The sequence below is a fragment of the Bidens hawaiensis genome, unplaced genomic scaffold (assembly GCF_021521415.1).
Source record: "Bidens hawaiensis isolate Kalapana, Puna unplaced genomic scaffold, B.hawaiensis_p1.1 tig00027238_1, whole genome shotgun sequence".
In the NCBI taxonomy this organism is placed as follows: domain Eukaryota; kingdom Viridiplantae; phylum Streptophyta; class Magnoliopsida; order Asterales; family Asteraceae; genus Bidens; species Bidens hawaiensis.
In genome coordinates, this window is record NW_027494396.1 from 159,819 (window position 1) to 176,306 (window position 16,488).

The 16,488-nt window shown below is 39.6% G+C and overlaps 2 pseudogenes; one reads left to right on the forward strand and one right to left on the reverse strand.

Moving 5' to 3' along the window:
* The first annotated feature begins 10,315 nt into the window (after positions 1-10,315).
* Positions 10,316-11,222, forward strand: LOC143575005 (flavonol 4'-sulfotransferase pseudogene; annotated as a pseudogene).
* Positions 11,223-13,658: 2,436 nt separating this feature from the next.
* Positions 13,659-14,876, reverse strand: LOC143575006 (flavonol 4'-sulfotransferase pseudogene; annotated as a pseudogene).
* Positions 14,877-16,488: the final 1,612 nt, after the last annotated feature.

The following is a 16,488-nucleotide window of genomic DNA, read 5'->3' on the forward strand; positions in this document are numbered from 1 at the left end:
TTATTTTAAAAGCATGATGATTAATGTGAATGAAAAGTTGGGTATTTTCTTACCCCTAACCTTTTTAGCAGGCTTTTGAAAGCATTCTTACTATTTAAGTAAGTTTTTTTGAGTCGAGATGTCAATCGTTTATACTGATTTTGATACTTTACTACTAACTTATTCAAGAACATCATTAACGAGGAAACCCATCACAATGAGAAAACACCATTGAATTAGGTTTAAAACTTGAAATTATAAGACCCTAAGCCTTAACTATCACCCCTATGCATATGCATTGAGCAAGAACGCGAACTGCCATACCCCTAAATCATATGACAGTTTGACTTTGTATATATTTAATGGAATTATTGTTCAACTTAATAATCAATATGGTTCCTCTATTATTTTGATTATGCTTCTTGTTACACACAACTTGGCACGACTCTCTTGCCCACATTCATATCCTAACATATAATAAAAATCATTCTAATTTTAATTAAAACAAACAACAAGGCTACTCATTTTCACTACCTCCATTTCTTAATATTTATGACAGATGAAGTGTCACAACTAAACCCCGAATACACATTTTTTTCCTTTTCGATTTAAAATTGCATATTGGCGAGTGATGCTTCAAGATGCAAGGCATATAACATGTTGAAGAGAAATAGGTCGGAAATCAATTCGATAGGTTGAAGAATGATGAGCATGATAAATATATAACCGATTAGATAAAGAATGCATAAAAAACAACCATACATTGAACAACAATTTATAAATTCGAACGCACAAGATTGAAGAACAACACATTGGTAGATGGAAGAGGAATCACAATGGTTGGGGGAGGCGATAAGTTTAAGAAACATCGTGGATTTGAAGTATTTGATGTTACGGGTTATTGGGTAAATTGATAAAACAGATACGCAAATATTAACACAAAAACGGATAAATGAGTATTGGAATGGATATTGTTAGAATTGGGGTGAAGGAGGTGATGACAAGTGGCGAACTGGTGATGTGGACATCCTAGGATAGGGCCAAGTGTCACTCCTATTGTACAGATGAGCAAAGTACCGAATCTATTGGAACCAAAAGTACCAATCGCGAAAATTGCCAAAAATGGGTAACATAACCAAAAACGTTTAGTACAGTACGATACAGGAAGACAAAAAAATGGGTAATATACCGATACCGTACCGATTCCAAAATCTAAAAAAATAAGTACAGAATTAACACTGAAAATACTTGATACCGTTTGATCATTCCTTCCGGTCGAGAGTCTTTTATTAGGAGTAAATTATAGGTATAGGTAGATATAATTTAAAAAGCTTGTGCATGTGTGGCTTTTTGGAAGCTTATTAGGTAATCATTGATAATTGATACGCCACGTCCTATCACCCTTGACCAGTTAATTATAGAGGTGTCAAATGTGACGGGTTGGTAGGTTAACGGGTTGGCAGGTTGACGGGTTGAAATGTGCAACAAGAACCCGACCCATATTATTATTCGTGTCAAATATGTCAATCCTAACCCGCACACACATAAATTCGGGTCGACCCGAACACGACCCGTTTAACCCATATTTTTTAAATAAGTTAATTTATATAATCAGACATACAAATTATAATAAAATCAAACCATATATTACAAAATTCAAATGAAATTTAAGCATGAGTCGATTTAGATATAGATGGATTTGACGATATGTTCATACATATTGGTGAATGGATAGAAGAAATGCGTCTTGGGTAATGAAATTTTGGTTGAGAACTTAAAAGTGTCGTTCACGAAAAATATAATTTAAGAGGATACCTAAAAAGGTAATACGGGGAATGAAAAATAATTAAATTCTTCAGCACATTTTTAAAACTAAAGAGGGAATATAAAATTAATTTTAAAATATCTAAATTAAACGGGTTAATGGGTCAGCCCGTTTTTATATAGGTCAACTCGAACCCGACCTGTTTAGAAAACAGGTCAACCCGAACCCGACCTGTTTTTAAACGGGTCGTGTTAGCCGACCCAAAACCTGTTTTTTTTCGTGCCGGGTTCGGATTGGGTTTCTGGTCGTGTCAAGAATTGACACCCCTAGTTAATTACTAGGCAGAACCATTAAATATCTCTTAAGCAGGTAACTCATTTAAAGTCGTCGTATATATATACACGATTATATGTAAACACAAGAGTATCTCATGCATCAATGGGGTGGAGGTCAATTGTCAAAGGCTAACTAAGCCTTTAAACAATAATGTTCTGTTCTTGAGTTTTTTTATAGGAGGGAAGGGAAAGAAAAACTAAGGATAGTTAAAAAATGGGTGTTCTTGAGTTTTTTTAAGAATGAAAAGGAAATGAGTAGGAGGAGTTAGGAGGGATTAAATTAATGTATTTTCATAAGTTATACTTCCAAAAATAGGATGATTACTAAGGATAACTATTTTTTAATATAGTTATCCTTTCCTTTCCTCTAATTTCCTTCCAACTCAAAAACATACCTAATTAAAAAAATTTCCTTTCCTTCCCTTTCTTATCCTTCCATCTCCTTTCATTTTCTTTCCTTAGTTAAAAAACTCAAGAACAAGACGTTTGTGAAGGGAGGTTTTGGGTTCAATTATCACATACAACTAGAGGTGGCCATTGGAGTGGGTTGGGTTGGATTTGGGTGATGGGTCAGGATAGATATGAGTCATGATGGATTTTTAAAATAAAGGGTTAGGATAGATATGGGTCAAGATGGGTAAAACTAACCCATCTTGACCCAAGTGAAGGTTGACATACAAAGAGTTTTAAAAACCCCTCAAATAAATATTCAAAAAAATTATTAAAAAATAATAACTCAAAATATAAATAAAAAACGCAAAATGTAATATAACTAAAATGTTTCCTCAATCATCCTCGTTCATAAAAAAAAAACGTTTTTTACCGGTTTCAGGTTCGAGTTTTTCGGGGGTTTTTTCGGTTCGTTTTTTTTTCATTTCGGTCGGTTTCGGTATTTGCTCGGTTTCAATGTTTTCGGTTTTGATTTTTTGGTTTTTTCGGTTTCAGTATTGTTTTGTTTTAGTTAGTTTTTCGGTTTCATTTCGTTTTTATTTTTTCGTTTCGGTTCATTTGTTTTATTCTGGTCGGCTACGTTTCAGTTTTTTGTTTCGTTTTGCTTAGCTTTTTGATTGCGTTTCGCTTTTTTTTGTTTCGTTTTGGACGTTTTTCTATTTCGGTTCAGTTTCGTTTCAGTTTTTTTGTTTCGTTTGGTCGGTTCGGTGTTTTTAATTCATTTTGGTTCGGTTTTAAATTGCATTTAGTTTTTTTTTATGTTTCATTTTAGGCAGTTTTTCAGTTTCAATTCGGTTTTTTGTTTCCTTTCGGTCGTTTTTCTATTTCGGTTCAGTTTCGTTTCTGTTTCGCCTTGGTCGGTTAAGTGTTTTTGTTTTGTTTTGGTCAGGTTTCAGTTGCATTTCGTTTTTTTTTCGTTTTTGTCGTTTCTCTATTTCGGTTCAGTTTCGTTTTGGTTTTTTTGTTTTGTTTCGGTCAATTCGGTGTTTTTGTTTCGTTTTGGTCGGTTCGGTGTTTGTTTTGCCCGCTTTTCATTTGCATTTCGTTTTTTTTTGTTTCGTTTTGGTCAACTTTTCGGTTTCATATCGATTTTTTTGTTTCGTTTTGGTCGTTTTTCTATTTCGATTCAGTTTTGTTTCAGTTTGGTCGATTCGGTGTTTTTGTTTAGTTTTGGTTAGCTTTTCGGTTGCATTTCGCTTTTTTTTGTTTCGTTTTGGTCAGCTTTTCGGTTTCATTCCCGTTTTTTTGGTTTCGTTTTAGTTGTTTTTCTATTTCGGTTCAGTTTCGTTTTAGTCGGTTCGGGGTTTTTGTTTCGTTTTGATCGTTTTTTGGGTTTCGGATGAGTTTTGTTTTGCACGTGATAGTTTGGGTATTTTGAATTAGATAAATTTTAGATAACTTGGATATTTTGTTTTGACCCATTTTAACCTATAAATGAAACTCACTTGTATATTTCCAACCCATCCTGACCCACTTGAAAAATTTTTATGATCCATCTTAACCTATTTTACTTTTAAAGTTTATCCATCTTGACCCAAAACAATCCATTTGGGTTGGGTTTGACACCCTTACATACAACATTTAAAAGAGATTCATGTTAAATAAAAATATTCACAAGAGTATCTCATGCAAATATATATGACAGATCGATACACAATTTTTAATACGAGAGGTGTGATAATTTCCAGCTAACCTCATTATTCACCAACTAATTTGATCTATATATATATCAATATCTGAAGAGGTAGGTCCTAGCAGAGCCCAGTTGGACCCGCAAGACTCACCTTGAAAAGGGACGTCTGCGCAGTTGAACCCGCAAGACTCCTTAACGGACGTCTGCGCGGTTGAACCCGCAAGACTTAAAGGGACGTCTGCGCAGAGACCAACTGGATCCGCAAAACCCACCATGCTCAGAGACGTGACGTCCTTACGCGCAGAACGCAAGCTGTTCCCACAGGAAAAGCCTCCCAATGGTGAAGTACTCTGCATGTTCCCGCAGCTGCGGATACAAGCCATCAGGGAAGACTACCTGCGCAGCAAAGCTACACGCACAAGGCACTTAGCTCTCATAATAATTCAGTAGTCACCTGAAGAAGGAATGAGCAAAGCCGGGAATACTCCCGCCCAAATGAGCCAGTCCGTACGATACGGGAGGATCTTTTGTACTGTACCTGACGAGGTATGGACAAAAGATCTGACCAAAGATACGACAGCTCACTGATAACAGTATGACGAGCAGCTCGCTCTTGTACTGTGTCACTATTAGCCGCTGCCTACTCACCAACCTGTCGGAGGACGTGCATAGCCTGCAGTTGGTGGAACAGGAATAGTACACAGCCGGCCTGGTCAATATCAGCCGCTGCCTACCCACCAACTACCAGCATGGCATGTGCGTAGCCCACAGTTGGCAGAACAGGAACACTATTCAGCCGGCTATACCTTCTTGGAAACCTACCTTCGGCTATAAATACTCCAACACCATGGAATGGTATATCATCTCACCTCATATCTTATATCTTATACCTGATATCTGCTCTAGTCATTCTCTTAATATACACTTATATTCAAGAGCAATCTAGTCTGATTCTCACGCCGGAGGGTGGTCACAAGGAGGTACCCCCCCTTCTCAGTGACGAGCTCACGGTGTCTGTTTTGCAGGTTATCAGAAGAACCATCTTTGCCGGATCTAACCCCTCGTGGGAAACATCTATTTAACCCCCAGATTATCCGTAATCTGCCCGGGGTCGATTAGTGTTTCTTCATTGGCGCCATCCGTGCATAAAAGCTAGAATTTAATCCTTTTCAGTTTTCTCAAAACTTCTGGAAAGATGGTTAAAGAAACTCTGGTAACCACAACCCCAGCTACTGGGGAGAATACCGACGACTACACAGTTTTTACGAACACTACCCCGGTTACTCAAGCCGGGGCAAGTGCAGAAAATTTTACGAACACTACCCCAGTTACCCGAGCTGGGGCAAGTGCAGTAAATAATCGCTCACTGGGATTCACCGATACCCAGTTAGAGAGACAACGAACGAGGGTCCCCCGCCAAACACTAGATGAAGTTAAAGCGTGGGCGGAAGCACGTCAAAAAGAATTCCAAGCTGAGTTGGATGAACGCTTACGTTCACTCCAACAGGCTGATGAATTCGAAGAGCACTTGTATGATGATTCGGAGGAATCCGATAGTGACGCAAACCCTCGTCATAAGGCGAAAGGGAAGCGTAAGGAAACGGACTCCCAACTGAGAAGGCATTTTGGAGAAACCTTCATACCAAAAAGCGCGGGTGGAAACCCACGTGACTTCTCCAAAACATTTACACCAACTGCTGCAAAGGCGGGAACGTCCAAATTTGCAAGGGACATTGCGGAAGCAATCGCCCCGAAAAGTGCCAAACAGATGTCCAACATCGGCACTTACGATGGTATATCTGATCCAGACGATCATTTGAACAGGTTCATTGCGGGGGCAACCGTCAGTAGTTGGACGGAACCTACGTGGTGTTACATGTTCCAAATGACGCTTGTTGGGGCAGCTAGAGCGTGGTTCGATCGTCTACCGGTCCACCACATCTACGATTGGGCAGACTTCCAGCAGAAGTTAGCCAACACTTCAGCCAACAAAGAAAGTATACCGAAGAGCAATGGACAATCCTCAATTGCATTCGAGAGGAAGATGAATCTTTGCCAGACTTCATCACTCGCTTCAACTCAAAGAAGCTAAGTCTGGGTAATATTAGCGAAGATCTTGTTCGCGCTGCTTTCATCCAGGGCGCGAATGACCCAGAGCTCATCCGCACCTTAACGGGTAAAGATGGCATGCCATCCACATGGGATGCCATCATGACAGCAGCTAAACGCTTTGAGGAAACGGAGAAGCAACTGGGTAGAGATCTCCCCCAGAGCATAAACCTCTACACCCAGAAAACAAGAGAAGACAACGTCCTTACCGCCCGACTAAACAAAAAGCGGAAGCTAGGCATTTGGCAGTCAAGGGTAAACTTTGACACCTCATCCGGCTTGCAACATCGGTTAGGCGGAAGGGATAACGTACAGTCGAACCAGAATTCCAGATGGACGCCACTCACCAAAAGCGTCACCGAGATATTCGCCACTGAGGAGCTCCCATGGCCAAAGGCTCCAATAATCCGACATCGTCACAATGCTGATCGGAGCAAATACTGTGACTTTCACAGGACAAAAGGCCACAACACTGAAGAATGCACAGACGTGAAGGACATCGTCGAAGCATTTGTCAGAGATGGGACGCTCGCGCACCTCGTGGCGTAACGAACGCTGAGCAGGCTGATGCGTGTAGAACCCCAGTTGGGGAAAACACGAATAAAATTGCAGCTTCAATGTTGGAGACTACATACTGCGTAAACAACGAGATCCCGAACCAGGTGCATATCGGCTCGATGGCACTCCCATCCCAACAACATGTAAGGGAGCTCAATTACACAGTTTGCATGTAGATCAATTCCAAACTTGTAAAGAAAAGGCCCAGAGCCACTTCTAATGGAAATGATTCTCCTTAAAACATTGATGCTGATAATTTTACATTTATACTTATGAACTTTCCACACTAATATGCCGGTCTTCACCGCATAAATAAGTGTAAAGAAGTCGTTGCTTGTGGAAGGCGGCAAAACCCGCATAAACACAAAACGGCAAACCTTCACGCAGGTCAGTCATAGGTAAAGCTTGGTGATCCCACTAAATGAAAGTGCCGGTCCTAACCGCACAAATCATGATAGAAGAAAACGAACTAACCTATTGACAACCACGCGTCGAACGGTTAACCTATTCAAAATACTTAGAAAATTTCTAACGAAAAGATGAGGAAAACCTCCACGCAGGTCAGATATAGGTGAAGTTTAGCCATCCTACCAAGTGCAAGTGACGGTTTTACCCGCACAATCACGAAGGAGGAAGCAAAACTTCAACCTATTATCTACCACGTTCAAAGGTTAACTTATTCTAAACACTTAGAAAATTTCTAACGAAAAGATGAGGAAAACCTCCACGCAGGTCAGATATAGGTAAAGTTTAGCCATCCTACTAAGTGCAAGTGACGGTCTTACCCGCACAATCACGAAGGAGGAAGCAAAACTTCAAACTATTATCTACCACGTTCAAAGGTTAACTTATTATAAACACTTGGAAAGTTGCTAATTTAAACTAAAGTATGCATGAGCAAGTCATATAACGTTTATAAAGCAAGTTATCCAGTGAAAGTAGCGGTCTTACCCGCACAAAGATTTATATTTCTTAATAATTCATTACAAGAATGGCCGGGTAACTACCCGCCTACAAGAATATAAATCTATACAATGTAAACCTATCCTAACAGTGGGAAGGGATCTTAAGGTTCAAGCTTCAGGACCACTCCCTCCAAACCCACTTGTACCCGCACCATCAGTTGGCTGTGGCGGTTCAAGGAAGGTCTTTAGAATGGCTAGCCCATCATCAGCAGCAGCAACTTCGTTCACCTTCTCCACCACCGGATGCGGGAAGGCGGCATACTGGTTCACTGCTTGGTCATATACAGCTTTAGTATCCACATCATATAAAGGGAAGTTGGAAGGCGGGATGCCTTTCTCAACGAACCCTAGACCAAGCAGGAAGCCGGCCTTTTCCCCATCCTCATGAGAAGCGTTTAGGGCTGCGCTCATGGCATCGTCGTATGATGTGTCCGTAAAGACCCGATGCACAACCTACAAGAAAAAATACAAGTATCATAACCTTTTCTAAGTACAAAGAAAAGCGTAAAGATATTATGAAATTACGCATACCTGAGACAACGCTTCTCGAAGAAGCCATTCCTTGGCAACCAGAGCCTCCTGGAGGGCAGCTTGAGCTTGGTTACGGGCGCGTTCGGCTTCACTTTTGTTAAGGTTGGCGAGCAACACTTCCTTAGCAGCAGCCTCTTCAACGCCCTTTAGCTTCCGCTCAGTGTGGTCAAGCACGCCCCTCTGGTCCAAGATCTCTTGGAGCTTCTTGGCGTCTTCCATAGCCAAGGCATCATGAGCCTGCTGGAGCCTCTCTAGCTTGGCTTTATGCTCCTCATTCTCAATGCATAGAGGCTCAGCAACAGCTTCAGCCTTGGTGGCCCTCTCAGTTGCGTTCAGTGCAGTTTCCTTAGCCAGCCGAAGCTGTTCGTTAACAGCCTGGGCAGCCTTGGAACGGGCCTCGAGCCGGGACTGAACTTCAACCTCGAGGGCCTTGAAGGCCTTCTCCTTTTCCGCAGCCACTGCGGTAAGCCTCCTGTTCTCCTCCCGGACAGCCCGCGCCTGAGCTACTTCTTGGATACGAGCTGCTTTTAACTTGTCGTTTTCACGACAAAGCAGCTCGACGCGCGGCTGCATCCGGGCCAGGAGAATCCGAAGCTCATTGGTTAGCCTACCCTCCTGGTAGCTAGCCATTGCTTCCCCCAACGCACCACTGGGAGCAGCGTGACGAGCCCACTCCACGCACTCCACAGGCGTGCGAATGGTTGTTCCTCGGCGGATGTTCCATCGTGGAACATACACTTCATTGGAATCCGACACTGCAAAAGCAAAAAACAGTTAGGAAAAGATGATAAAAAAAATATATATATATAATAAAGGCCAAAATAACCCTACGCACCTGTAGGGTCGACGACAGGCCTGTAGCCGCCAAACCTATCACCCGAACTTAACTGATATCCATCCAAGAGGTCAGGCAGATGGGAAGGAGGCAGAGATTGGCTTGACGCCCCAACCCCAGACATACCTGAAGGACCGGCCGTAGTTGCCGGCACCGGAGGAGGCATAGCGGAGGCCGCCGCGGTAGAAACCAGCGGAGGTGAACTCACCAGAGGTGAACTCACAACCGCGGCCGTGGCTGCGGAAGAATCCACAGTAACATTCACCGCCGGCTCAGTGAAAGAATCAGTGAATATGGCACTGACAGCCGGCGGAGATGTCGTCACAGTTGGAACAGTTGGCTCAACTGGGTGAGCAACTGAACCAACTGAAACAGGCGTAGCCGCCTGGGTCATCGCCTCAGGTAGGTTGACCAAGCCTACCGTCATGGGTCCGTAGGTGCTCCTCCCCGCTCCACCCTGGAATGCGGTAGCATCCACGCCTGTACAAAGAAGATATAAGTATAATGGCGGAAAGATATGAAGTTAATAGTAAAGGAAGTTTGTACTTACGGGTTTTCTTGAGCCTAAAAGTGCGAACAGGCGGGGACGAACCCGATGGAGCCGGCCTCTTCACGCCGCTCACCGTCGTCGCCCTAGGCTGCTCGGAGGTGACAGTCGTCTCAGCCTCCGGAGCAGTGGTCTTATCACCACCAGGGTTCCCCGCCACCTCCTCGCTTTCGGTCTCTGAATCAGACCTATGCACCGGATCGGCAGTGGAGGCAACCTTCGCCTTCCCCTTCTCGCCGGCAGCCTTCTTTTTCCGCACCAACGGAGGACCATCTGCGGATTCCTCATCAGAAGATGACAAGATTAGAGGAATTCCAGCAGAGGTACCCCCCCCTTCTCAGTGACGAGCTCACGGTGTCTGTTTTGCAGGTTATCAGAAGAACCATCTTTGTCGGATCTAACCCCTCGTGGGAAACATCTATTTAACCCCCAGATTATCCGTAATCTGCCCGGGGTCGATTAGTGTTTCTTCAATATCACATACAAAATTTGGAGTGATCGAGATTCACATGATAATATAATATACAATACACACATACACCTATATAGAGATCGGGAGTTCATAAGATTCACCATTCACCAATCACCACTTCCTAGACGCCGTGTGATTTCAATTAGAAATGGAAGAGACTGTGAAAACATTACCACAACATAAATGTAGCTGGTTGAAAGACAGGTTTGTCTTGTACAAGTATCAAGACTTCTGGAGCGTTCGTGAGTTCCTTGAAGGACAAATTTTGGCTCAACAAAGCTTCAAGGCTCGACCAAGTGATCAAGGCTTTTGCCATCGTAACCCGAGAAAAGTATGATGGATCCTCGAGCCCTTTGCTCACAACCATGCCTCATGGAATCGTTCCTTTTCTAGAGGAAGACCATGAGAAAATTGAAGGAAACCACGACAGCTTGTGCTACCCGCTCGTGGGCACACACCTTCCTTACAATTCCCTCCCAGAATCAATCCTAGCTTCCAACTGCAAGATAGTTTACATATATCACAATATAAAAGATGTCATTGTTTCTTATTACTATTTCATGAGAAACGTGGCGAAACTACCAATGGAAGATGCCCCGTTTGAGGAGGCGTTTGACGAGTTTTATCAGGGCGTTTCATGGTCCGGACCATATTGGGATCATATCTTGGGATACTGGAAAGAGAGCTTGGAGAGACCCGAGACAACTCTTTTCTTGAAATACGAAGATTTGAAGAAGGATCCAACAAACAATGTGAAAAGACTCGCCGAGTTCATTGGGTATCCCTTTACAATCGAAGAAGAGAAAGCGGGTGCGATAGAAAACATTATAAAGTTGTGTAGCTTTGAGAATTTGAGCAACTTGGAGGTAAACAAAAGTGGAAAGAGTAGTAGTTCAAAAAAAGGTTACGAGGGTGAAAACAGAATTTTCTTCAGGAAGGCTACGGATGGAGATTGGAAGAACTACTTCATGGATGAGATGATCGAAAAGATTGATAAACTGGTTGATCAAAAACTTGATGGCACTGGTTTAGTTCTAAAGTGAAGACTCAAAATCAGCATTCATTTGATAAAAACTGCTTGATTCTAGCGTGTTTGAAGTTTATGTCATAGTTGTGGGCTATGTCTCTCTTCGAATGTATATTTTCCTTAGATGTGATGCTTTTATATTGTTTTGTTGTATGTGTAATAGTAATGATAAAGTTCTTTCTTCTTGCGAGATTTGTTAAATATGACGAGGTGCAATATAAAAAGTTTTGATAGTTTCTAGATAGAGTCGATAGTGAATTAATCAAGGTGCTACTAAACGTATCCTCTTACACCATTTTTACTAAATATACACCCCTGAACTTATTAGATCAATTACTATTACCTCTTAACATTATTTATATACATATTAGTCCATACAATATTTTTTAACTTAATAATCTCCGCTACATATATCAAATTAAAAATTATCAAGTATTACTATTAATTTATTTTTTAGTATTAATATTGTAAATATTTATAACATCTTTTTTTAAATTTTAATAGTATATATATTTATAATATCCTTATTTTATCTCTTTATCTTTTACAAAATAAGCCCTAAACCCGAAAACATAAATCCTAAACCCGAAACCCTAAACGCTAAACCCGAACCCTAAACGCTAAACCCAAAACCTGAAAACCTAAACCCGAAATCAAAAGACAAAACGCAACTTGTAAAAAAAATATGAAATATTTAATTTTGTGCTAATTTGGTAATTATATGATTTCAATAGATAATATGAAAGTTGGCTTTTCAAAGGGGTGGGGGTATAACAAGCAACATGGGATACGTTTAATATGACCCATTAATTATTAGAATAATATAAAGTATTAACAATTGACAATAGGTACCAAAATGTTGGGTAGAGGTGTTCATTCCTAAATGATCATGGTCCAAGTCCCCTGTCATGTGTATATAAAGTAGTTAGAGTTTGTGAGTATGCATATATAAAAATAACAACTGATAACATGAACTACGTGAGCAATACACCAATTATTGTTGAGTTGTAGTCTAATTTTTTTTCGAGTTAAATGTCATTTTATTACCTATGGTTTGGCCAATCACGCAACTTTAGTACATATTCTTTATTTTGTGTAAATGGCTACCTTAGTTTCAAAAAACTTGCATTTTTAGTACTTTTTTCTAACCCCGTTTATTTTTTCCGTTAAGTCATGGTTAATTTGGTAACTTTGTTTTTTTCTTTTATTTTAAACGCTTATATCTTTTAAACCCTAAATCCCGAAATCATAACATCAAAATCCAAATCCTAAATCCCCAAATATCGTAAAAATTCAAACCCTATGATGATATGGAGAAAGGGTTTGGGGATTTAGGATTTGGATTTTGATGTTATGAGATTTGCGGATATAGGGTTTACAAGATATAAGTGTATAAAAGAAAAGAAAAAAACAAAGAAAATAGCGAAGTTATCAAATTATCTCTGACTTAACGGAAAAAATAAACGGGGTTAGAAAAAAGGTACTAAAAATGCAAGTTTTTTGAAACTGAGGTAACCATTTGCACAAAATAAAGAATAGGTACTAAAGTTGCGTAGTTGGTCAAACCACATGTACTAAAATGGCACTTAACTCTTTTTTTCTTTCTTGTTTTTCTCTAAGAAGTAGGTACCAAAACAGCAAAATGCAACCTGGTCACTAACCCCGGGTTTTTAGTTGTGTGGGTTGGATGCTATGTACCCGGGGTTCTAACCCCAGATTCTTCCGGTGTTGCTTCCATTTGTTATCGCTAAAAAAAGTGTTTGGTTTGTAAATGAGCCTAGCTGAGACAAGTTGAGTCGGCTTAGAGAAAAATAAACTTTTCAAATAGGTAATGCCTCCTTAAAACAACCGAAATAAATACTATCATGGAGGTTTACAGGGTAACTCTAGGAAGAGACCATGTCTATTACCAAAAGTGTGTCAAACCTAAACAAATACGGAAAACTTGTTTAATTACCGTTACAAGTTTACTACTCTATGCAAAACACATGGAGTTTTCAATTTTGACCCTAAAGTCTCACCAAAGTGACAGAATATCAATACACCATAATAACCCCTGCAAAAATATATCTCCAGAGTCCAAATCATCAAATGCCCATCAAAATTAAACATATTAAGACTAGAGTTTTGTTTTATATTGTGTTTTTTTAACGATCAACAATCACTTTATTGACAAATTGGCAAGGAGCTAAACTACTAGGTACAACCACCAACACAACATAGGGAAAAAAAAAGACCACCTACGCCTCCACTACAAACAAACAAACAAAACACTAATTACAAATCTAAATCTACACCAATTATCCCTTAGCAAACCTCTCCTTTTGAACCTACTTTTGATCCAAAGGCGACAACTTTAATCTCTTCAACCAAACTACGTAGTTGAACCGAGACACCCTTCTTCACCACATCGTTTCTCCTTTTCCAAATGCACACATAGAAGCTAAACACGAGATATTGTGGTGACAACCCACGACTCTTTTCATATAATCAAACGAGCTTACAAAGAAGAAGGAATTTTTGACACACACAAACAATAAACCCTAGCCAAATACTGAAAGCGTAACTGGGAAAACAAGACAACCAAATCTAGGAAACTAAATAACCCTTAATACTCTTACTATGCTAAAGAAAACACACTAAAATAAAGTTTACAAAGCAATCCCCTGAACTCTTAACAAATCAAGATTAAACCTTCACATAGTGTGATCTTACGCCTTCATTTTAGAACTAAACCAGTGGCACCCAATTTCTCACCAATCAGATTATCAATCTTTTCGATCATCTCATCCGTGAAGTAGTTTTTCCAATCTCCGTCCTTAGCCTTCCTGAAGTACAGTCGATTTTCAATCGCGAGAACTCCATTTGAACAGCCACTTTGGTTTACTTGTAAGTTGCTCAAATTCTCAAAACTACACAACTTTATAATGTTTTCTATGACATCCGCATTCTCTTCTTCTATTGTAAATGGACACCCAATGAAGTCCGCAAGCCTCTTGACATTGGCTGTTGGCTCCTTCTTCATATCTTCATATTTCAACAAAAGAATTGTCTCAGGCTTCTCCAAGCTTGCTTTCCAATATCCTAAGATATGATCCCAGTATGACCCACCCAATGTAATACCTTGACAAAAGTCGTCAAATGCCTCCTCAAATGGGGCGTCTTCAATGGATAGTTTTGCTATTTCTCTTGCGAAATGGTAATAAGAGACCATGACATCTTTCACATTCCGATATATGTAAACCATCTTGCAGTTTGAAGCTAGGATTGATTGTGGTAGGCAATTGTAAGGAAGGTGTGTGGCCACATGCATGGTGTTCAAGTTGTTCTTTTGGTTTGCCACAATTTGTTCAAGTTGTTTTTCAAGGAAAGGAAGACAGTTATGAGGCAAGTTTGTGAGCAGAGGGCTGTTGGATATTGTATCAAACTTGTCTCTAGTAGTGATGGCAAACACCAAGGCCTTTAGCCATGTCGTGCCACTTTTGGGAAAACTGCACAAAAACACATCACTTGGTCGAGCCTTGAAGCTTTGTTGAGCCGATGCTATTGCTTCAACGAAATGTGGAAAGGTCCAAAGGTTTTGATACTTGTACACGGTGAGCCTGCCTTTCAACCAGTTACAAGTGTGTCGTGGAAGTGTTTTCAACATCTCGGCTTCCATGGAAGTATAAACAATTTAGCTAGCTAGGAATTTTTAATTTTCAGTGACAATGACAAATGTGTTATATTGTGAATGCATGGTGAATTTTATGAACTCTATATATAAGTGCCTTATCCACAATATGTGGTGTGTGTGTTAAAAAAAATAGAGTATACACAAAACACGTGTGTGTGTGTGGTAACTCACACAAAACACGTGTGTGTGTGTGGTAACTCAATTTTGAAATGTCACATGGGGTGCTGAAGTGTTCAGTGATGTTGCTTCAGCCATGTGAAAACTGAAAAGTATGGCCAGCCTTAAATTGTGTGTAGTACGATAGATATACTTTTTTTTTAGTTACAAAAGCGTGCTAGGTGTTGTCATGTCATTAGAGGGGAAAGGGTAATTATGGGTGCTACCCATTCATCGGCCAATCCTACATCGTCATTTCATATCTATCCTCAAGTATCCACAAACCACAAAATCATTGACAACACATACCCACAAGTACCCTAAAACTTTATGTGCAATTAATTGATTATTAATGAGTGTTTTTAATTCTTCAAAGGTCTCAAGAGTAGTATATTCACGGTAAACCTTTGCCATAAATTGTTATTTGGCAAACTACCCGTATAGATAGAAGTGAGTTTGTCATGTGATAAAGAACCGATAACACCTACCCACACAACTTGGTGGTGTAATGCCATTATCATTATATTGTTCAAAACAATCCAAATATAAATATGTATCCGAATTACCCAATAATCCGTTCAGATATTCAAATTTTCACATGGGAATGCTCTTAAAATATACAAAGAGCATTCCTTGTATTCATATATCTCAATCTCTATAATTAAACTAAACATACTATATTTTCTCTTTTATTTTCAATTAAATAATATTTTTTATACTATTATTATTACATTTTCTCTATCCTCAACTTACAACTACTTTTAATAAACATTTAAAATTATAGATGGTGACCAATGATTTTCCCAATCTACTCATCAACAAATATTTTTTATCTACTCCACTCACAACCACTTACAACAACTTTATATAATATAGAGAATCCACTCACAATAATATAAAGGGCATGCTGAGAATTCTTTAAGGTTGTGAGTGCTTCCACTCACAACTACTTTCAATCAAAATTAAAAAATTATAAAGAGTGAACCGTGTTTCTTCAATCAACTCATCAATAAAAGTTTTTCTATATGCTCTAAGGTCTCGTCTTCCATGGATCGATCAATGGTGTGTATATGCAATTATCCTATATATTAATTTACAACTCCTAACATCTTCCTATGTTGTACTCTTTGCTTCCCATATTGTACAGTCTCTCCAGTTGTTTCTCTAAAACATTTTTGATTTGTGTGCTCTTTTGATTGGACTGCATATATCACTAACTATTCTATGTGTAGCCTCAACCTGTCATACCCCGGTTTAGGGCCTAGGCGTGTGACCATAAGTTGATACATGTTTTGTAAATACATTAGAGTTGCGGTTTATTATAGCGGAAGACTTTGGTTGAATAAAATATTAATTTATTTGAAAAAAATTTCTCGGATAATAAATACCCAGTGTTTGATTTATAGATCTTATTTAAATACTGTTTTCAATATTTTAATAATTTAAAACT